At 41.7% G+C, this 24750-nt stretch overlaps 1 pseudogene; it reads left to right on the forward strand.

The window, feature by feature from the left end:
- Nucleotides 1–656: 656 nt before the first annotated feature.
- LOC142440575 (activator of basal transcription 1 pseudogene) lies at nt 657–1571 on the forward strand (annotated as a pseudogene).
- Nucleotides 1572–24750: the final 23179 nt, after the last annotated feature.

Consider the following 24750-nt stretch of genomic DNA (forward strand, 5'->3'; position numbering starts at 1 on the left):
AGGATCATGAGCCTGTGCTGTTTCCAGTTGGCTGCAGAATTCCCTTTGCCCAGCAGCGCTGACAATAACCGCAGGCCCTCTCCACGTTCCCCTGCACGCCCAGTTTCCTTCCTCCCGTTTCCGTCTCATTTTTCCTTTTATTCGAGTGTTCTCTGTACCTGCCGAGACCTAGCACGGCCATGCTTCTTTTGTAATGTCTTTACCAACCAGGGTGGTTTCCACTTACTAGAAGACACGGCTCAAGCCTACTTCGAAAGTATGATCTATATATGTATGTATTTGTAACATACAAGCACATACCTATAAGCCTAACTAGTACATATGATAACTGTATGTATATATACATGTATAGAGCACTCTTATATAGCAAATAAATGTCAATAGCCAATGGGAAAACTTTTTAAATTGTTCTATTGGCTATTGAAATTCATTTTGCTACATATGAGTCCAGTGAGAAGCCTTGAACATGTTGGTGCTGTGGGAAACTGAACGTATCCAACCTAACTGAGGAATGTTGAGGAATGTGACTCATCATACGTGTAGCTAGATACACTATTGGGGCAGCTGTAGGAAGTACTGAACAAAGAGCCACAAATATAAGAAGAAAAAGCCACAAATAAAAAAAAGTAGGCAAAAAAAAAAAAAAGTAGGCAAGCATGGGGGTCGAAGACTTGGAAAAAACAACAGCGGAGCCAAAGCCACTGGAACCGGGCGACCAAAAATCAGGGCCAGGGAAGAACCGGAGGAGCCAGAAGAGCAGGAGGAACTGGGCGACAAAAAACGGGGAGTGCCTGGAATTGTGTACCTGGGCCACCTCCCGCCGCGCTTGCAGCCCCTGCACTTCTCAAGCTTCTCAGCGCCCACGGAGAAGTGGGGCGGGCTTTTTTCCAGCCAGGCCGGATTGGTGCAGCGTAAGAAAAAGGCGGCGGTGGTCGCTGGAGAGAAAAAGGGATCTAAGTACAGCAAAGACTACACTGAGGGCTGGGTGGTGTCCGGGTCCAAGCACGGCCGGCTTGCACAACACACCTATGGGCGCCCCAAGGTGTAGACCCTTCCGCTGTGACTTATGGAACCTCAAGAACCTGTACCGTTTCACGGGGTCCCATCTCAACGAACACCTTGCCTTCGAACGGCAGGTGCGCCGCCAGCGCTTGAGGGCAGAGTTTGCCCAGGCCAAGCATAAAACCGACTTTTATCTTCGAAGTGTGCAGCGAAGGACGCTCTTCCTTGCTGCTGATGGAGACCCAGGCCGCCCCAACAGCTTCTGGACTTTTGCCCAGCGCCCCACCGAGGGGGTGGAGAACGTTCAGGACCACGCACGCTCCAACCGAGGGCTCCTTGCCAGGATCGGACCCTCTGGTGCCAGGGACTCACGAGAGGCAGTGAGGCCCCTGGTACTTTCTGGTTCTGCCTCCTTCCTACTACATACTGAGGACTTGACCCAGGCAGGCATTTTATTCTTTCTTGGGCCTTCTAAATGTATATGTAGAAAAGAGAAGAAAAATATATATGTTGTACATGCCAAGAAAAGTATGGCCAAGAAACAGGATGGCAGAGTAAACTCAATGTAACTACTGGTGCAAACAGAGTAATGACAGTCTCTTCACTGAAAATCGGATGATCGGCTTTGGCTTCCATTCCGTGTATGACATTAAGAATCTATCATAGCTTTGCCACTTGTTCTCTGCATGAATTTAGGTTTTTTGTTTGTTTTGGTCGGTTTTGTTTGTTTCTTGGCTCAATAATAAGTTGCTTCATTATTCATAAATTGGCCTATTTTGGGGGTTTTTAGTTTTTTTTCTCTCTCCCCCCACCCCCACCCCACCCTCAGAATATCATTCTGTATGTTGGGAACCAGATAGTCCAAGGTTCGAATTCTGTGTTCTGCCACTTCAAAAACCTCAAAACTCACCGTCATCAAGTTGATTCCAATTAATAGCAGTCTCATGTAGGGTCCCCAAGACTGCACGTCTAGGGAGCAGACAATCTCATCTCTTCCCCAAGGAGCACTTAGTTAGCAATGCTGCTACTACGGCATCACCACGGATCTTTGTTCTGCCGTGTACCACCGGAAATATTGATACGTGTTCACTTCTCGACAGCTTGGTTTCCTCATTTGTGAAACTGGAATAATAATTACTACCTTACAGGCTTGTCCTAAAGATTAGAAAGACTTAGGTAAAACATCTGGGATTCAATATTTAATACCCCTTACACATAATTACATGTTTCTTACAAAAGAGAAATACATAATTACTTACATATTATTACTACATACCTCTTACATATCTTGTAAATGAAAGGTGACTACAAAATCAATTCAGAGACACATATATGTGTACGAAAGAGCTTTATAGCAAGGAGTAATTATCTATCAAGAAAACATCCTAGTCAAATCCAACTCATAAGACCCTCTTCAGATTCACAAAGCCACATGCAATGACGCAAAATGCAGCAAGATTACTGGGCAGTAGGTGAAAAGTCGTGTGGATCCAATGGTAGTAAAAGCATCACAGGGCTCTTGCAGGTGGCTTGTCGACAGGAAGGTAAAGACAGAGAGGGAGGGGATGTTCCCAGGATCCTCCCTATAAGAAGGCCATGCCCACAAGAAGGCACCATCAGCCTGTGATATGATTGAAAGGCTAGACTCCACCCCTACAATTCAAGTTGACATGGAATTATGTAACTACCACAAAAGGAATACTGCTCTTTCCAAGATAAATAAAATTGTGGTATGCTTCTTGTGTGGAATATTCTATAAGCAAAACTCACTGCCATTGTGTTGATTCCAACCAATTCACAAGAGAGATTTCAAAAGAAGATGAAAGGAAAACACAGGTACTGTATCAAAAAGAATTAATCAAAGTTAACCCTCTCAAGAGATAGAATATAATCAAGAACCAATGGTTTTGAAGAAAGAAGTCCAAGTAGCACTTAAGTCATCAGTACAAAAGAAGTTTCCAGGAATTGATAGAATATCATTTGAAATGTTTCAAAATGCTGGCAGGGCATGATCAAGGGTAATGTAACCAAGAGGAATTGCTGAAACCCTGGTGGGAACTGAGCATGGTAGTGGGACAGGAGAATAGTCAAACGAAATAGAGGAAAGAGCTAGGAGGCAAAGGACATTTATAGAGGTCTAGATAAAGACATGTACATATGTAAATATATTTATATATGAGGATGGGGAAATAGATCTTTGTGCATATATTTAGAGGTTTAGCATTAAGGTAGCAGAAGGACATTGGACCTCCACTCAAGTACTCCCTCAATACAGGAATACTTTCTTCTATTTAATTGGCATTTATGATGCTCATCTTCCCGACACAACTGCTGGAGACAAAGTGGGTGAATAAGCAAATGTTCACACCTCAATGATACGATCACAGAGGACAAATGGGTGCATAAGCAAATGTGGCGAAGAAAGCTGATGGTGCCCGGCTATCAAAAGGTAGAGTGTCTCGGGTCTTTAAGGCTTGAAGGTAAACAAGCAGCCATCTAGCTCAGAAGCAACAAAGCCCACATGGAAGAAGCACACCAGCCTGTGTGACCACGAGGTGTCAAAGGGATCAAGTATCAGACATCATCAGAACAAAAAAAAATCTTACCATAGTGAATGAGCGGGGGAGTGCAGAGTGGAGACCCAAAGCCCATTTGTCAGCCACTGGAGATCCTCTTGCAGAGGGGTCTAGGGGAGGAGACGAGTCAGTCAAGGTGCAAGGTAGCACCGATGAAAAATACAACTTTCCTCTAGTTTCTAAATGCTTCCCCCCAACCCCACTATCATGATCCAAATTCTACCTTGCAAGTCTGGCTAGACCAGAGGATGTACACTGGTACAGATAGGAACTGGACACACAGGGAATCCAGGGCGGATGATCTCTTCAGGACCAGTGGTGTGAGTGGCAATACTGGGAGGGTAGAGGGAGAGTGGGTTGGAAAGAGGGAACCGATTACAAGGATCTACATGTGACCTCCACCCTGGGTGATGGACAATAGAAAAATGGGTGAAGGGAGACGTCGGACAGGGCAAGATATGACAAAATAATAATTTATATATGATCAAGGGCTCATGAGGGAGGAAAGAGCGGGGAGGGAGTGGGAAAAACGAGGACCTGATGCCACGGGCTTAAGTGGAGAGCAAATGTTTTGAGAATGATGAGGGCAATGAATGTACAGATGTGCTTTACACAATTGATGTATGTATGGATTGTGATAAGAGTTGTATGAGCCCCTAATAAAAGATTTGTTTAAAGTTACATACAGCCCTATAGGGTCACTATGATCTGGCATCAAATGGATTGCAATGGTTTATTATTTGTTTGTTTTCATTTGGATTCCGTCTGTGTGCTGAGCAAATGAGTGGAGTAGCTGGACTCCATGAAGAAGAATGAGACATCAAGACTGAAGGAAGACTCCTTAACAACCTGTGATCTTCAAATGACAAATCCCTGCTGGCTACAAGTTAGGAAGATTTGAGGCTCTTATTAATGAAGATCAAAGAATCTACAGCCTCCAATATGGGTTACAATGCAATGTAAAGAAAACAAGTATCCTCACAACTGAATCAATAAACAACATGATGATAAATTGAGAAAAACTTGAATTTGTCAAGGATTTCATTTTACAAGGATGTACAAACCACGTTCATAAAAACAGCAGTCAAGAAATCAAATGCCATATTGCATTGAGTAAATTTACTGCAAAAGACATCTTTAGAGAGTTAAAAAAAACAAAGATATCACGTTGAGGACTAAGGTGTGTCTGACCTGAACTTGGTATTTTCAATCACCTTAAATGCATTTCAAAGCTGGCCAGTGAATTCTTCTCTGGAACACCAGAGAAGTATGAATGTGTTTGAATTATCGTGTTGGTGAAGAATATTGAAAGGATGATGGACTTCCACAAGAACAAATAACTGTGTCTTGGAAGTGGTGCTTCCAGAATGCTCCTTATAAGCAAAGATAGTGACACTTTGTCTCAAGTTCTTCGCACATGTCAGACATGCTATCAGGCTATCAGTCGAATCCATCTTTGCAAAAGAACAATGTGCTCGGAAAAGCAGAAGGTCAGTGAACAGGAGGAAGACGCTCGACAAGGTTTATTGTCACAGCGGCTGCAGCGATGGGCTCCAACCAACCAGCAACTACGATGATGGCACAGAAGGGGACAGTGTCTTGTGTGTTGCACATCGGGTCACACATATTGTACATACACCAGATTGTTCCTTTGAGGCAAGGATAGCAAGACTTCATCTTACATCCTGTGGACGTAATATCAGGAGCGATCAGCCCTTGGAGAAAGAAAGCGTCTTTCCTTCTAAACTGGAGGGGCAGGGAAATAGAGGAAGACCCTCGATAGGATGGATGGACACAGTGGCTGCAGCAATGGGCTCAAGCACAGGAGCGATTGTGAGGCTGGCACAGGACTGTGCAGTGTTCTGTTCTGTAGTGCAGAGGGTCAATATGGGTCAGAACCAACTTGATGGCACCTAACAGCAACATAATATTGAAATTCATTAGACTGTGTAATTTGGGCATGAGAATCGACAGTGAACTATTACGACAAAATAGAGAATCCAAATCAACTCCCTCATTATTGAGATTGCTTACTCTGCAGATAAGTCAGGAAGGAATTACTTTTACAAATGACTTGTGAAGAGTTAATAGGATGCACGTAAAAAGGGGGAAAAAGTGAGTACTGATCCATTTCAAAACCACATTAGCAAATAAGTTCCAAGTCGGTTTTAGATTTTGGGTAAAATTTAAAAATACAGGAGAAAGAGAGGTAGACATCCATACGACTACCACGAAAGAAGAAGCGGGAGCAGAGCTTGTCCTTTGGATCCAGGATCCCTGCTCTGGGAAACTCTAAGAGCCAAGAGAAGAATTATGGCAGAATCTTCCCTCAGAGCCAAAGGAGAAAGAGTGTCTTCCCCTAGAGCTGCTGCATTGAATTCAGACTTCTAGATTCCTAAATAAATGTGATTGTTAAAGCCCCAAAATAATAATAATAAAGTTTCTAAAGGAAAATATAAGATAAAATCATGATCTTGGGGCATGTCATGTGTTCTTAAATATGGTGAAAATGCTAACCCTAAGAGTTCAAGTAGAAAGCAAATGTTTAGAGAATGATGATGGCAACAAATATACAAATGTGCTTGACACAATGGATGAAAGTATGGATTGTGATAAGAGTTGTATGAGCCCCCAATAAAATGATAAAAAGAATAATGTTCATAAATTTGCTACATTAGACTTAGGAACTTCTTTTTTGTCAGAAAAAGCTCACATACCAAACAGAAGAGCTACAGAGGAAAAGATTACCAAACAGTTTACACAGAAATGGAACCAACAGATAATGAAACATTTCCATGAGCTTTTTGATGCCCCCTTGTATAAAGAATTTCCTAAAAGAAAAAAAAGACAAACATCAATAATAAGTAAAAGACATGTATACAGGCACTTCACAATAGGGTAGCCACATGGGGAAGAGTTATTTAGAAAGGCGTGCTTATGCAAAGACATTTGATTGCATACTATAATAAGTTATGGATGGCATTGGGGAGAATGGGACCTTTATAGCAATTTGTTGTACTCACACCTAACTGTACATACACAGACAGTCTTTAAACCGAACCAGAAGCTACTGCATGGTTTAAAATCAATAAAGACATGTGTCAGGGTTGTATTCTTTTCCCATACTTAATCTATATGCTGATCAAGTAATGGGAGAAACTGGACTACTGGAGAAGAATGTGGCATTAGGATTGGCGGAAGATTTCATTAACAACTTGCTGATGGCAACCTGATCTGCTGAAGATGAAGAAGGCTTGAAGCACTTAATGATCGCGCTCAAAGAATACAGCTTTCCATATAGATTACATCTCTACATAAGGAAAACCAAAATACTCACAACTGGACCAATTAGGACCATCCTAATAAATGGAGGAAAGATCGACATAATCAGGGATTTAATTGTACTTAGCTGCACTATCAATATTCATGACAGTAGCAGTCAGGAAATCAAATGACTTACTGCTTGGGGCAAATTGTTGCAAAATATCTCATGAAAGTGTTAAAAAAGCAAAGATAGCACTTTCAAGGCTTTGCTGCACTTGACTCAAACCAGTCTTTCCAATCACTTTCTATGCATGCGGTAGCTGGACGAGGAAAAAGGGAGACCAAGCAAGAATGGATGCATCTGAATTATGTTGTTTATGAAGAATATTGAATTACATGGACTGTCATAACACTGAACAAATCGGTGCTGAAAGAATTATAATCAAAATGCTCCTTAGAAACAAGGATGTTCCCTGACGGAGTGAATCCTAATGCCACAAAAGAGATATGATAGTAAGTAAAAAAAAAGTATTGCTATAAAGTCACAGAAATCTCTACTAAACTAAACTACCAAAATAAAATGGCTCACTGGTTTGGGAAAATCTCCTGCAAAAGAAGTCAAGATGTCTTTAAAATTTTCAAGCGTAAGAATATCACTCTGAGATTAAGGTGTGCCTGAGCAAGGCCATGGTATTTTCAGTCATCTCATGAATGTGAAAGTTGGACAATGAATAAGGAAGATCATAAAAGAATTCATGTATTTGAATAATGGTGTTGGTGAAGAATGTTGAAATGTGGATTGCAATAAGAACAGACAGATCTTTCTCAGAAGAAGTACAACCAGAAAACTCCTTAGAAGCCAGGATGGCAACATTTCTCACATGCTTTGGGCATTATTAGGAGAGACCAGTCAATGAGAAAGGACATCCTGCTTGGTGAAGAAGAGAGTATGTGGAAAAGAGGAAGCCGCTCAATGAGGTAAGGTTGACATAATGGCTGCAACAGTGAGCTCACGCATAATGACAATAATGGAACAAGACAAGGTTCTGTTCTATTGTACTATGAGTTGCTGGGAATCAGAACTGACTCCACAGCCTTTAACAACAATAACAACAACAAAAGGTGAAGCTATTGTTTCTAAAAGTCATACTATTTTCCCTAAAAAGAACCCCTCTATTCTCAAAATAACCATTGTTTATCTGAAACAAAACATTTAGGCATACACACATCCAAAGCTGTTGTTTCCATCTTCCTAACTTTCCCTGAAGAATTGAGAGTAGCCCTTTTATTGACAACTGGTCAAAATGGTAGTTTGGACAGAATTGAGGGGCTGAATTACGTTCCTTTTAAGTGTCTTTGAATTTGGGAACAAGAAAGAAACTGGTATTTATATATTTGCATATATACACATCTATATTTATAGCAATATATAATTTTACTTTCTTTCCACTTGTTCTTTTTTCTTCCGTCCTACTCCACTATCATGTTTACCCATTGTTCACCTCTCAGTTATTCCTCTTAGATACATTTTGACTGCTCAAACACTATCAGGAACACTACACCCTCCTCACTGACAATTTTAGATCCCTTGTTATTCCCTGTCCCTGTCATTATTGGTTCAATGCTTACCTCCCTCCACCTCCTCCTTTTCCGTGCCCCCCCCCAAATCATCAATCCTGTCACTGATTACTTAACTTGCCTATCTTATAAAGATAGACCGAGAGAGAGAGAGAGAGAGAGAGAGAGAGAGAGAGAGAGAGAGAGAATACAAATAGTTTCAAGTCTAACTGGTATCCTGACCCAGAATAGATGAATATCTCTGTTAAATAGCAAGCAAGATATGCTATCATCCATCCACCCAATCCCCTTTTCCTTCAGGGTTCTATACCCCAGGACTCACTTACCTATCAGCACTTACCCCCTTTCAGTTCTCAGCTCAGCATTCTTGTCAGAAAGGCGAGAGGCATGCCTCCATTGCTCTTCCTGCGCTAGGGATGGAGCAGTCTAGTGCCCCCAATCCCTACCCTTATACACTTTAGGCTTTCAGTGAGGTCCCCTAGGGGGGAACCCCCAACTGGTTGAGATGAGGTGCCAAGAACTACCCTACCCCCAAGTCAGAAGCTTACAATCGGAATTCCTCAAGGATTTCGTGACTTCGCTGACATCACTGGCCTGTGGCATTCCCTTTTTGATTTTCCCCATGTGTGCACATCAGAATTGCCACTCTGCCCGCTCTCCCTGAACGAAATCTTCAGGTTCATCTTCTGTAGCACTGTTCATCTAAGGAGGGGTGCCATGTCTTGAGCTGAGGCCGGCCCTGCAGTCCTCTTTGTGAAAGAGTTGCTCCAAGCATCCTCTAGGATTAGTGCCCTGGTCTCCTACTGAGGTCAACAGGCTCCTGCCCCCTCCCTCCACCCCAAAGTCCTTAAAGGGAGGAAAAGATGCATTTCAGCACAGATGTTATCTGCATCTATTTTTGATGAGTTATGAATCATTGGATTTGATCTGGCTTATGCCAGAGTATCTAGTCCTCAGCCCAGGAATTGTGTATTGTGTGCATTTTTAATTGGGTGTATCTGTCTATGTAGCTCTATATATGTAAATACAACAAGGAAGCAGGTTGATTTTAGGTTTCTATTTAACTTTTATCTAAGCACAAGAATGGTTTGGTCTTATAATGTGGCACTGTATGATACCTTCTAGCCACAATCACTGAAGACAAAATGAGTGCATAAACAAGTGTGGTGACGAAAGCTGATCGGTTTCTTCATGGTTATTAAAGGATATAGTGTCTGCAGTCTTAAAGGCTTATAGTTAAATAAGCGGCCATCTAGCAGGGAAGCAACAAAGGTCACATGGAAGAAGCACACCAACCAGCCTGTGTGATCATGAGGTTGCCGACGGGAATAAGTATCAGATGTTCAGAAACAAGCAATCAAATTGATGCAAAAGAGTATGGACAAAGTGGACACTCAAAACCCACCTGTAAGATAATTGGGCAGTCCCTCACAAAAGTACCACACAGAAGGGATGTGCAGTGTAGCACTGATGAACCACATAACTATCCTTTAGTTCTTCAATATTTCCTCCCTTTACTATAATGGCTTTTATTTTCATTAATCTTGGTAGACTGGCGTATGTTCAGTTATATAATTAAGATCATTTAATTCATGAAAACCAAGGCAGATAACCCTTGAGAAACAGTAACAGGAGTGAGGATTTCCCAAGGATACTGGAAGTGGGGGGCGGGAGGGGGAAGGGGGAGCTGATAGCAAGGATGACTGTAGAACCCCACTCGAAGGGATTGAATAACAAAATTGTAGGTGAATAGATATATTGGATGGGGTAAGATGTGGCAAATAAAACCAATAAGAATAATAAGTGTTCCCTGGGGGGATGGGTAGGGAGGGGATAAAGGAGAGTTGATATCAAAGAATTCAAGAAGAAAATGTTTTGAAACTGATTGTGCTAGCAATTGAACAGTTACGCTTGATCTAATTGAATTATGGAATGCTGACATCTGTAAGAGCTCCCAATAAGGTGATTAATAAAAAAGAAAGAAAGAAACTTGAGTTTGCCAGCGTAGGGTTGTAAGGTGAATGGGATAATATTCCGCAGTGAAATTTCCATAGGAGCACACTTGCTACTGTCAAAGAATGCACAGGTACATTGTTCTGAAGAGAAAACACAAATCCACTGCACACCACGCCCGGCCTTTTGTGCTCCAGTGTAGCTTTCAATCGTCTTAAAACTTCTTCCCAATAACCTCCCCTCCCCCTTTCATTGCTCTGTGTCATTTGAGAAAATCTAACAGAATGATCTTTTTGGAATACCAAGTAATAGTTTCCATTACCTTCTGAGCTGACGTCTGTGCTTTGAATTTAACAGGCCCAGCAGATCCACTTAAAAGTCACTGTTTAGATGTATTTATATATAGAAGGCCCCCACACAGGACTAAGACTAGTATATTTCTAAGAAGATTTGTCTGTATTGATTGTAGAGTCTTGTTCAAACATATTTTGTTTTAAATAAGCCTGTGTATAGGCTAGTAGCAATATTTTCTACTCACAAAAAGGAACGGGAACCCAAGTAGCAATATATTTTAACTTATCATTGTGTATTAAAGCAACAGAGGACAGTGCATGAAGTGGAGACATTGCAAAAAATTCATTCAAATCTGGCTTAATCAAAAATAAATGACAAGGTAATAGGTTAACAAGGAAATCTAAACAAAGATACTAGGGGGAGTGGAGATGGCGCGCAAAACAATAACAAAAAAAGAGGCACAAATCTTCCCTGTAGACTAGAAGGACTAGCTAGACAAGCAATGCCCCAAAGCAAAGGAAAATTGAGGCATGTTATTCCACATGAATAAAGGGATTAAAAATGAATGACATAATTGCCTCTAGGAAGATGATAATTAAAAAGCAAATACAGAAATCCCAGGAAGACAAACTCAGTAACAGGAAGGCGACAGGCAAGCCAAAGTGATTGTAAGTCAAATGAAGGAGATGGAATGGTATCTCCTAAAATTTGAAATGAAAAATAGGAGCTCTTACCTTTTAACCTAACTTTGATCACTTTTTTAACCTATTTTTAAATTGTTTCAGTTTTTGATCATTGCTGCTTTCCTTTCAATTGAGATTTTTCTATGTTTTGTGGTCATTATTGTTGGGGTTTTGCTTGTTTGCCTCCTATTTGTGTTTTGTATGGTTTTCTGTATATGAAATTCAGATGAGGTAAATCTGTAGAGGTAATAAGTGGATTGTTAATCCACTAGTTATTAATAGTTATTAATAGTTCGGTGCATGAGGGTAAGATAGGGGGAGATGGAGAGTCAGCAACAATGAATACCAGAAGACGATGCTCTGAAATTGATTGTGTTGATGTTTGCTCATCTCTTCGTAATATGATTGAACCATTCCATTTCATATGATCTTATCCTTACCACCTCAGAGCAATTTGTTTTTCATTGTTAGTTTTTTTTGGTTTTTTTGGTGGAGTTTCCCAGCTATGAAGCACAGGAGGAGTGGATGTACAATGATAATAACTGATGCAAGGTGTTACAGGGCATGCAGGGGAGGGGGGTGGGTGACAGGGAGGGAAAGGAGAGTTGGGGAGTAAAAAATGAAGGTGGATGGGGGAAGGATACTGGAGCTGACCATGATGGCACAGCTCATTTGGGGGGCAAATCGACCAGGTGGGGAGGGAATGCTCTAGGATGAATGAGGTGGTGATTGTACGATCCCCCCCTTGATGTGTTTGAGCAATTTAAAAATTCAATTCTATGATTTGTAAAGTGTGGGCCAATGAAACAGTTGAAAAAAAATTGTATGGTACATGAGGTATATTCCAATAAAACTATTTAAAAATAAAAGAAGCAGGCAGAATCATTTCGTTAGTCAACCACAAACCACAGAGCATAAGAAAAACCAGGCAACATAGCACAGTGAGGGTGAGAAAGAACAAAGAAACGTGATAAGTGCAAGGAGAAACACTTTGGGACAGTCTATTGTGGTCCCTGCCCCTCTCACCCAGAACACTAAAAAAGAGCACTTCCAGGGAACAAGAGGCTGGCAATGAAGCCTGTCTCTTACTCCCAGTTTTTTCCTCCTTCTCAGGGAACCTTCCTCCATGTTCTGGGTACACAAAGAGCCCTCTGTATGCTCTGCTTATGCACAATTGTCCCTCGTGGCACATAGCTAACTCCATTTCTATGCCCAGCCAGAAGGGAACGTGGTCTTTCAACTGCAACTTGAGAGCGATGTGTACAGATGCCCAGCCCTGCTTTTGGGAGCAGGAAGTGACTCATTGGTCATGGTAGACCACAGCCCGTTATTGAAGCTAATTTTGTTTTGTTACTTCTCACTGCACTGTGCAATGTTTATGTGTGCATTACGCTTTTGTTGATGATCCAGATGTTTGCTGACCAAAAGATGATTTTTTTTTTAAAGTCAGAGTTACAGAAGACAGGCAAAAGTGATTCAAACGATGAAGAATGAGTTTGTCATGCTAAAGATAAATGGGAAGAATGGAACAAACAAATACTAGAAAATATTTCTGGAGGAGACCTAGCAAAAATGGCAACTAGTTAAGACTCACCCATCTGGAGCTCCTGCTGCCAGACATGAAAATTGGGAGGTAAGGTGAACGAAACTGGGAGGTGGAGTCCTGAAATTAGAATTAGGGTCCTGGGGTCTTTCCTGAACCCCTTTTTTTGCGTGTGATTTCCACTCATTAAGCGAACCAAGAATGCTCTGAATCACTCTAGGTTTGGCAAGCTGGGTTCGTAGGCTCCAGCTGGAAAGCTCATCTTGCCCTTTCTGAAGGGAGTAGTGATTTCTCCAGGCTGACACCCTAAAGGGGACATAATCATAGACACGAGGAGAACCCCCATGCTAGAGCCTGCCTTGCTGTTAGCTGCCGAGAGCTCACAGCCTGGGGAGTGGTGGTGGCCGGTAGCCATAATTTGGAGTAGAAGAAAAAGCAGAATTTTACCTGAGGCAGATTGTGGTATGGGAGAAAATAGGCGGATAATCAGAGTCCAAGGGGCAAATTCATTTCCAATTGACCAAGAAGGAAACAACCCCCCTAATAAGCTGGATTTCCCTCTCTGGGAGTCAGCGTGACAGCCCCCAAATCAGAGTACCTCACAAGCATAATATAAAAAAGAGTGAAATATATATTATTGGTAAAAACTCAAACCGCAGTTTGTTGTTTAGCTCCAAGGAGCACATAGAAGGGGTCCCTTAACATAAATCAGCATTAGAAGAAATCCTCACTACGGGGCCTGGAGGCTTTTTGCATAACAAAGACCCGCTGAGGCAAGTCTAAGCTTCTAACAGACCACAGAGCTAGAGCACAGAGCCAGGGAGGCAATTTACTTTGATTATATTCTAGCTGGTTAGGGGTGGGGGGTCAGGTGTCGGGTGGGGAGTGGAGTGGAATCCTCTGGTCTAGCAGAGCACCAACAGTCAAGCTAGGCCAATAAGCCCAGCTTCCCTCTCAGTGATTCTACACACAGCTGGGGAGGTCCTGCCTGTCCTAGAGTCCTACACGGGGCTGTGGGAACACCCTGCCCCCTGTCCCCGCCTTGCTGGAACGCTACATGCAGCACAAGGCAGGTATACCAGTGAACTCCAGGGCTCAGTACCACGATGGGAACTGACACCTGGCTGCTGGTGCCATCTTGAGAGTAACCCCACCTTGAAGCAGTGAAACCCTACATCAAGCGGGTACACCACCCTGCTACCTGGAGGAAGAGTTGGAACTCCTCCAGCCCCACGGACAGGTGATCCAGTCTCAGTTATCTCCTTACTTACCACTCAATTTCTTCTTTCTTTATTTGCTTGCACTTCTATCTTTCCCACCACAGTCGGTCTCAACAAGTTCAGATTTGTTTTATTTTCTCTCTTTCTTTCTTCTTTTCCCCTCTTTTTTCTTTTCCTCTCTTTCTCCTCTTCTCTCTCTCTCTCTTTCCTATCATATGCTGTTAGGTAGCTAGCATCAGGGATGGGAAAGTCCATTAACGCATGCCCAGGAGAGCCTGCGTAGGACAAAGCTGGATTTTCCCGCCCGTGGGCTTGGATGGGTGTTACACCTGGAGCAGCCCACCTGGGCCAGGTGATTGCAATTCAGCCAATGGGAGCGACCTGGGGTCGTTCAACACGCCTCCCCCTGGAACCCTTGAAAAGGCAGGGACCGGAAAGGAGAGGGGTGGTCTGGTCATCTTCAGGGATAGGAGAGAGATCCTTGCATGACCTGGGGCAGTCTCTGCCAGGCTGCATGGTCAAAGGAATCCTATGGGTGCCGCGTAAAACCTGAAACTTCTTTTAACTCTCATTAAATTCACTTGGATCACGAGCCCGGCTTCGGTGTGAAATCTTTCTCGCGCAGAGCCAAGGACCGAGGCTGAAATCTAGCCCAGAGAGAGAGAGACCTTACAATGTCACTACAGGCTTCCAGGTCACTACCCTCTGCTTAGGGCAAATCAACCCAAATAGCAGGGGGAACTCCAGCCTGCCCTCCATGGGAGTGCATCTACACCGCGCTGTGCTGCTGAGGGACTGTTGTTGGACCTCTATGGTGATCTTGCTAACTAGGTCAATTCCGCCCAGCACCACTGGGTCCCAGCATTAAAAGGGCACACCGACCTGACATCATGGGGCAGGGTTTAAACCCCTCTGGCCCCACATTCAGGAAATCAGGGATCAGCTGTTTATTCTTTATTTCTTCCTTCTCTCTTTCTTCCCTCTTTACCATCACAGGCAGTCTTAGTAAGCACACTTGAGGTTTCCCCCTTCTTTCTTTTTCTTCCTTCTCTATTTCCTTGTTCTCTTCTCTCTCTCTGCTTTTATGATTCTCTCCTCTCCCTCTCTTTCCTTCCACATGCCACTGCTGGTTTCCAGAGCCCTACCCTTTGCCTAGGACAACTCTGCCCACCCAGTGGCGAAAGCTACAGCCTGCCCCCTAAGACAGTGATGCACACAGCACGAGACAGTGCTACACACAGCTCGGCATGGGATTCAGCTATCTATTTTTGAAATTTTTCTCTCCTTTGTTTTCCTTTTTCTTCCTTTCTTTATTCTTCTTTCACTTTTTCTGCTTTTCTTCCATCTCTTCTCTTTTTCCTGCCAGAATCTTGGCAGATTCAGTTCTCCTTTTTTTTCCTTTTTTTACTGTTTTCACTTGTGTTTCTCTGTGCATTTTATTTGTGTGTGTGTGTGACTGGGTGTTAGTTTGATTAGCATTGTTGCTTCAGTCTTTGTTTTCTTCTTTCTCTCTTTTTCTTCTCCTTTCACTCTCCATCTAGGGCAACTCTGAAGGCCCAACTGGGGAAGCTCCCACCCACATTTGGTGGTTTTACATGCAGCTGGGGGAATCATGCCTGTCCTCTTCCATACACCAAGCGTCTGGGGGGAGGGTTCTCCCCTGAAAACAGTGAGGGGAACTCCAGCCTAAACCCCGAGGTTCTACAAGTGACTGGGGGAAACTCTGGCCCACCACTGCGGGATCATCCACCCAACCTCTCCAAGGTGACCTCTCTGTCTATGGCAATTCCCCCTGCCCGCTACAGCGCTCTCCACCAAGGAGGGTACACCCACATGCCCCCTCCGCACTTCAGTTGCAGAGGGAAACACCACAAGCACAGCAACAGTCAATGCCAACAGGAATAGAGTGACGGCTATCAGATACTCATATTAAAGGAAAGAAAACTCAGGCCGCAGTTATTAGATACAGCTCAGTTGCTTTCAAGTGTTAGTGGTGCAGGCAAGTATTTCTATAAATTCACGGACTCAAGGACCCTTGTCCACAAAAGCCTTTCTGAAGAACTTTCTTAGAACAAAATGCATGTTCACCCCACAAAAGGGATGAACATTGAATATATAAGTATGTAACATTAAAATTAGGACTAAACCAAGAACCAGTGTTGTTGTTAGGTGCATTGAGTTGGCTTTGACTCATAGTTACCCGATGTACAACAGAGCAAAACACTGCCCAGGCCTGCTTCATCATCATAATCATTACTATGTCTAAACTCATTGTTGCAGCCACCGAATCAATACACTCCATTGAGAGTCTGTCTGGTTTTTTATTCTTAAATATGGTTTAATACTCTTCTCCATTTCTGTACATCACAACACCAAGATCTCGCTGCTTAGGATCTCTCTGCAGAGGCTATAGAGAATGCAAAGGCTATGGTTTTCACCCCCTCTTATTTATGTGTTTGTATGTGTAAGTGTAATACATATCAGTATATATTGATACACACATCAACATATAATGCAATATATATCACCGAAGAGAACACATTGATTAAAGAAATACAAAATTTGGCATCATTTCCAAACTTAAATAGTAAAAATAAAAACTACAAAAGGAGCTGTATACCCAAAATGTATCATGTGAAACAACAAGCATATTCAAAACTGTAAATTTACATCCAATTTCTCTGGTCTTGTCATATCACATTAGACCCATTTACAATGGCAAAACCCTAAGGTTCTGCTGTGAAGAGAGCATGTGTGCTCGCTCTTGGGTTTTCTGCAAACAAACAGCAGAGCCCAAAGCCAAAGCGTGTTCTGGTGAAGCCTCCCGTGTCTGTGAACACCAAAGAATCGATTTCTCATTGGGGGGGTTGAGACATTAGGTTACATACACATCGACAGTCATTTGGACCTCAAGAGTACAGTGTGAGAACCAGAAACATTACATTTTAAGACATAATCCCTTCATTCAAGTGAAACAGGATTATTGGAACGATAGGCAGGTCTGGAACCTGGAAACAAGGAGCTGGTTCAGACCAATAAAGCTACGAGTGACTAAGTCAAAAGTCAGTGAAGAACAGCAGTCAGGCACTACGTGTTAAAAGTACCTAATTTGAAAACCAAATGCTCCCCTGCCCACTACCCTAGCTGCTGTGGGGGTGATACCAATCGACTTTTTTAACCTTTGGTCCTTCAAAGTCCACTTGGTATGCTTTTCCTTCACTACCACTGGGCACATCCCCACTTTGTTCACTGTCACCACCTCAGGCACACCATGACCTCGCACACCAGCTGAGGTCAAGTCTAATTTATAGCCCAGCTGGGAAGCATAAGCTTCAGGGTTTCAGGCCCACTTTTGGATCTAACATGGTTAATCCTTGGTGCCAGACGCTGTGTCCCATCCCTTCCCTGCCCTTCCCACCCCCTGCCCTAATTTCTGCTATGAGAGGTGTTTCAAAGTCCCATATGTGAAACAGATGCTCCAACCCCACCAGGAAGTCAGGGGTTTCTAATTACATGCACAGCCATACATGTTTTGTCATCGTTTCTGTGAAAAAACCTTGCAGTTCATTTTATTAAAATCAAAACATTCACATAATCTCATGCCATCCAACAGAAGGAAAACACGACCACCTCCCTTTTACCAAGGATAGACCCAAGCAAAATAAAGTAAAATCTTCCTTTGTGTTTTTTTAATGGGCCTCCATTTTACCAAGTGTGATGTCTTTCTTCAGGGACTGTTCTCTCCTGATAATATTCCCAAAGTATATGAGATGAAGTCTCTCCATCCATGCTTCTAAGGAACATAATTGAATATACTTCCTTCAATTTGTTCTTCTGGCAGTCCATAGACTTCCAGTATTCTCTACCCACGCTTCCATTCAAATGCATCAATTCTCCTATGATCTTCCTGATTCATTGTCCAACTTACACAGGCATAGAAGAAAGTTGATAATACCATAGTTTGGGTTAGAACAAGTGTAAGAATAACAAAAACAAAATGGACATATGATATATAGTAGGTACTATATATGTATATACCATATATGAAATATAGATAGATACTATATATAGTTATGTAAACTTTCCTATGGAGTTTGTTTCAAGGGTATGCATACAGTTTTCAGTGGCTACCTCTTCCTAAGTGGGCAGCTGATTCCTTCTCCATTGTCTGTTCATAGTCTGGAAACGGCTGAAACCTGTTCACTTTGAGTGACCCTGCTGGCATTTGAAATACCAGTGACAGAGCTTCTGACACGAAAACCATCCCAGTTCAACAAACTGAGAGACACGCATTTTTGAAGGAAGAAATCCAAGCTGCATTGAAAGTATCCGCCAAAAACAAGGCTCCAGAAAATTATGAGATGCCATTTGAAATGTTTCAACAAGCTGGTGAAATACTAGAAAACACCAGGAAATTTGGAAAACACATACTTGGCCAACTGAATAGACGAGACTCATATTTTCACCCAATCCAAAGAAATGTAACCCAACAGAATGCTCGAACTATAGAACAATATCACTGATAACACATGTAAGTAAAATTTTGCTAAAGATCATTCAACAACAGTTGCATCAGTCCAATAACAGGGAGCTGCCAGAGGTTCAGGCCAGATTCAGCAGAGGACATGGAACAACGGATATCATTGCTGATGTCAGATGGATCTTGGCTCAAAGAGAATGCTAGAGATATGTTTACTTATATTTTATTGACTCTGCCAAGGCATTCGACTGTGTATCATTACAAACTATGGGTAACTGAGAAGAGCGTGAATTCGAGAGCACTTCCTTGTGCTCATTCAGAATTTGTACGTGAATCAAAAGGCAGTTGTGCGAGCAGAACAAACACATAGCGCATGGTTCAAAATCAGGAAATGTGTGCATGGGGAGTATATCCTTTCCTCATACTGACTCAACCTGTATGCTGAGAAAATCCTCAGAGAAACTGTATGAAGAAGACTGCAGCATCAGGATTGGAGGAAAGCTTATTAACAACCTGAAGATGCAGATGACACTAACTTTCTTGCTTAAAGTGATGCCGTCTTGATCCGCTTATTGATAAAGATCAAGGATTGCAGCCTTCAGTATGGATTATGAATCAATGTAAAGAAGACCCAAGTCCTCACAACTGGACCAATATGTAACCTCATGATAAATGCAGAAAAGGTTGAAATGGCCAAGGAATTTCGTCTTCCTTGGATCCACAATCAATGCTCATGCAAGCAGCAGTCAAGAGATCAAAAGAAAAGTTGCATTAGGTAAATTTGCTACACAGGACCTCTTATTAGTGTATTGAAAAGCAAGGATGTTACGTTTAGGACTAGGGTACACCTGACCCAAGCTGTGGTATTTTAATTTGCATCCTATGTAAGTGAAAGTTGGGCATTGAATAAGGAAGACTGAAGAAGAATCGATGCATTTGAATTGTGGTGTTGGAGAATATTGAAAATACCACGGACTGTTAAAACTTTATCCAATGTCCTCCCCTACAGAGGCTCGGCGGTCCCTGCCAGGAAGGAGAGTGCACTGGTGCTGGATCCAGACGAGATGGTGCCGGAGCCTCGCAGTTCCTCCCGAGCAGCTGAAAATCTTGAGGGAGAGTCGGGAAATGGCGCTCAGTTTCACCTTTGCCTTTTGTTTTAGTTATATTCCTTTTATGTCGAATAATGTTCTCCTTGTTGATATAATCTCTGGTTTCTACAAGGTCTAATACTTATTAGTTACCTAAATTACTTAATAATGAGCTAAATTAGAATTTCCACACCAAAGAAAGCACTTGTACAATAAAGGCTTCATATAATGTTGCTATTGTTAGGGTCTAACTGAGAGAAATTTTTTGGAAAACAAAACACTGCCTAGTCCTGCTCCATCCTAAATAAGTAGTATGCTGGAGCAGACGGGGTAGCCATCTCACTGAGGGTCTTCACTGGCCATTTTTTACAAAACATAATGTACTTGTCCGGGACTGGTTCTTCCTGATAGCGTGTCCGAAAGTCTCACCATCCACACATCCAAGGTGCATTTGGGTTCTATTTCTTCCAAAATAGATTTGGGGTTTGTTTTTTTTTTCCTGGCAGTTTAAGTGGACAATACACCCTTAATTCTTTAATTTTCAGAAAAATGTGCCTGTATGATTGACATTTGAAAGCAAGTTGAATTAAAAATCCTTGACCCAACTTTTCCTTTTTAAAGTTGGTGAGTGCTATAATTTACAGTGAAAATAGGTTAGGGACAGCTGTGAATTTTACAGTAAACATTTGAGCAACTGCCAAGTCTAGAATTTCCCTGTTCTTCACCACACATAACCGACTCTTGTGGTTTCCTGTCTCAATTCTGATGATAGCACTTACTGTTTTATGCATATGTAATTTGAGTTTGCAGGGTTGGGTGTTTGTTGTTTTTTCTGTATCCTACTTGCATGGGAAGATATGTTTGATGTTGTTATTTTCTCTTTTTGATTAGTTTAATTTTGGGGAGTAGAGTGGGAATAAGGCTCTCTGGTGTCGCTGCTGGGTAAGTGTTGACTTCTAACCCAAGGTTGGTGGTTCAAACCTACCAGTCACTCTGTGAGCGAGAGATGAGGCTATCTGCTTCCCTAAATATATTTGGAAACCCTGTGTAGGGGGCCACTGTGAGTTGGAATTGACTTGATGACGGTAAGCAACTCAGTACCAAGTAGCTGCCATCAAACTACCAGAAGTTGACAGTTTTTATATTTATTACATTGGAAAGACTGTCAAGATAGGGTTGAAGAATTGATACCAAATGTTTTGCTTTATTCCTGATTTCAATGAAAGGCTTCTAAAATCTCACTATCCATGCCAGTAGAGTTTTGATGTTTGTTGCTAAGTGTCTTTGATTCCACCTCATAGTAGCCTCTGTACAAGATAACAAAACACTTCTTGGTCCTGTGCCCTGCTCACAATACTTGCTGTTCTTAAGCCCTTTTTGCAGTCTTGGTGTCAGTCCTTGTTAAGAGTCTTCATCTTGTTCACTACTTCTCTACCTTACCAAGCATTATGTCCATCTTCAGGGATTTGTCCCTCCTAAGAACATGGTCAAAGTAATTGAGACTAAGTCTTGCCATCATTGCTTTTAAGGAGCATTCTTGATATACTTTTCCCAAGATAAATGATATTTTACTCCTCTCATCACAGACACCATAATTCACATGAATCCATTCATCTTTGACCTTCCTTATCCACTGTCCAGCTTTTGGAGGCATACAGAGCAACTGATCTAGTGCATTGGGACAGGCATACCATAGTCCTCAAAGTGACATCTTTGATCCTTTAACACTTTAAAGATGGCTTTTCAACAGCTTTGCCCAATGCACTAGATCATTTGATTTCTTGATTGTTGCTTCCATGGTGTTGATTGTGGACCAAAATAAAATAAAATTTCTCCACTTATCAAGATGTTGCTCAATGGCCCAGTTCTGAGGATTTTCCTCTACATTGCAATGTCATCTATATTGACTACTCATTTAGCAGTTGTGTACCACTTTGGCTTTTGTGTTACTATGATGGTGGAAACCATGTGCTAGTATTTCAAATACCAGCAGGGTCATCCATGGTGGAGTGATTTCAGCAGCTTCCAGACTAAGACAAACAAGCCAAAAAGATATGGTAATCTATTTGTAAATAAATTGGCTAGTGCTTGTGCCAATGCATTTAGGGAGCACTCAGAATATGTCTGGGAACAGTTGCCTCAAAATAGTCAATATCGGTGAGTTGGATGGGTAACGTTTCAGGACCTTTATTTTTTAAATGTGGCACAACTGAAAATGAGAAGAAATAGCTGTACTTATTAATAATTGGAACATAAAATGTATAAAGTATGAATCTAGAAAAATGGGAAGTTATAAAAAATGAAATGGAAAATTTGAAGATCGATATTCTAACATTCATGAGCTAAAGGAACCCTTAGTGACCATTTCCCATTAGCTTGTCATATGGGAATGACCAATTGAAAATTAATGGTGTCACATTGATTATCAAAAAGGATATTTCATTATCGATTCCAAAGTACAGTCTTATAAGTGATAGGATAATATTCTTGCACCTATAAGAAAGACCAGTTAATACATTTTTTCAAATTTATGCACCAATCACTAATACTAAAGATGAAGAAATGTAAGAGTTTTCCAACTTATTCAGGCTGAGATTGATCAAACATTCAATCAAGATGCATTGACAATTCCTGGTGATTGGAATGCAACGTGGAAAACAAAGAAAAAGTATCCATTGTTGGAAATTGTGGTCTTGATGATAGACATACCATGAGAGATGGCATGATAGAGTGTGCACAAGTCCAATGGCTTATTAGTTGTAAATGCCATTTTCAACACCACAAATGATGACACAGATTCCAACACAAACCACCACAGAAAAACGAACTGGAGAGACAAGTGGTAGAGATTGTTAATAAATATTTCTATCTATTTGTAGGTCACTAAGCATTTCGAAAACACGAATGAGTATTGCTTATCAAATGTGTTTCTGCCGTAGCAGACAGTAATTCATACACCCTTTCCCTCCATGAATTCCTCATTATTGTGCATTAGTACTGTCCCTAAACTTCCTGTTCTTGAGATAAACCTTATTCAAGGAGATGGACTGAATTTTACACACTTAAAATATTTTTCAGTATTTCATTATACTTCATTAATTTTAGACTTCATTAATTTTAGTGATATTGGTCTCGCTACCCACACATATATATTTAATACTATACCCTTTCTACAATTATTTGAATAAAAAAACTTATAACATTATGTAATTAGCATTCATTTTCTTCTCCTTCCTAGTCTTTTAAAAATATATAAATCATTTTATTGGGGGCTCTTGCAGCTACAGGTCTTATAACAATCCATACATCAATTGTGTCAAGCACATTTATATACATACAGTATGTTGCCATCATCATTTTCAAAACATTTTCTTTCTTGAGTCCTTGGTATCAGCTCCTCTTTTTTTCCTTCCCTCCCACAACCTCACATCCTTGTGACCCCTTGATAAATTACACATTATTAATATTTTCATATCGTGCACCATACACAGCCTCCCTTCACCCATGTTTCTATTGTTTGTCCCTTGGGGTGGGGTGGGGTAAGATATTTATCATTGCAATCGGTTCCCCCTTTCTCTCTCTTTTCCCCACCTGCCCTTACTCTCATGGTATCACTACTCCCATTATTGTTCCTGTGAAGTTTATCTGTCCTAGATTCTGTGTGTCAAGGGCTACTATATGTACTAGTGTACATGCTCCAGTCTACCGGGATTTGTAAAGTAGAACTATGGTAATGATAGTGGGGGCGGGGGACTAAGAAGCATTAAAGAACTAGAGGAAGCCAGACCAAATCCAGGCATATATATTGAGATAGTTAGTTTATTGTGCCAGCCTGGCTGATAAACACAAGTGGGATTAATTGAAGGGTGGAGAGATAAATGGCTCGGTGAGCCTCGCCTTTCTTGTGTCTCTCTCTTTGATCATTGGACCAGTGTGCGGCTGCCTTGCTTATTATGTGCTTCAATTTACAAACTACACCACCTGTGGGAGGCCTAGCTGGTGGACTGTAAGTTGAGGGCCCTTTAAGACCACCACACGATTGGAATGTACATCTCTGGAGTTGGGGACTGATGGTTGGTGACCTGCCTTGCTATTTGCTGCCTGGGCTGAGATAGCCTAGCTCTCTCTACAGAGGACTAGCTGGTGGCCCTCAAGACTTAAAGGACTGCTAGTGTCTCACAACTCTCTCATGAGAGTGAGTTGTACTGAGCCATTTGTACTGCTTTATAATTTAATTGTTTATTTCTTGTATTATATATCTACCTATTTATAAATAACAGTTCATTTCTTGTGTTATATATCTATTTTTATAAATACATATATATATATATATAATTACTAGCAATCTGGTTTTGTCTCTCTAGAGAACCCTGTCTAACACACATATAGTAGCCAACTAAAAGGGAGGGGCAGGGAAAGCAAAAAAAGACATGGGTAGGGGGAGAACAGGGCACTAACCCACTCATGGGGAGGGTATTGTTTATATCTCTACAGGGAAAGAGAGGGACATGTCTGATCAGAGTACACAGAAGCAAATGAAGGGGAAATAAGAGAGAGTGAAGCACACCCTAGCCCACAAAGCTCCGAGGATGATATTTCTGCTCAGAGCAGCACAGAGAGGACCATAGGGCTGCCCCCACCCCCCACGAGACACGATGACCATCAGGGACCCATAGTGCTACAGGGGACAACGTTGGAGACACAGTGCAGGAATTGCACCTGATCAGACCCCACCACACCAAGGCAAAACACTATGTGCATGTAATAGAACAGCAAAGGGAGCAGAGCAATGAAGTCCCCAGGAAATACCAAAAATAGATTTTGGGGCCAGGGTATGACACTCCATCAGACTCAACTGGAAAACATTCCTAAAGGTCAACAAAGAGACTTTGAACTATTTACACACTTTTATTTTTCATTGTTGCTTTGCTTTGCTATCTTGTTTTATGTGCGTATTATTATCTAAATAAGGTCTATCTAAATAAGAGGTGTGATATCTAAATAAGAGGTGGGATAAACAAACTGGAGTAGAAAACAACTGGACCCACTGTTACGGGGGGACATGGGAG

This window comes from Tenrec ecaudatus, chromosome 2 (assembly GCF_050624435.1).
Source record: "Tenrec ecaudatus isolate mTenEca1 chromosome 2, mTenEca1.hap1, whole genome shotgun sequence".
NCBI lineage: Eukaryota > Metazoa > Chordata > Mammalia > Afrosoricida > Tenrecidae > Tenrec > Tenrec ecaudatus.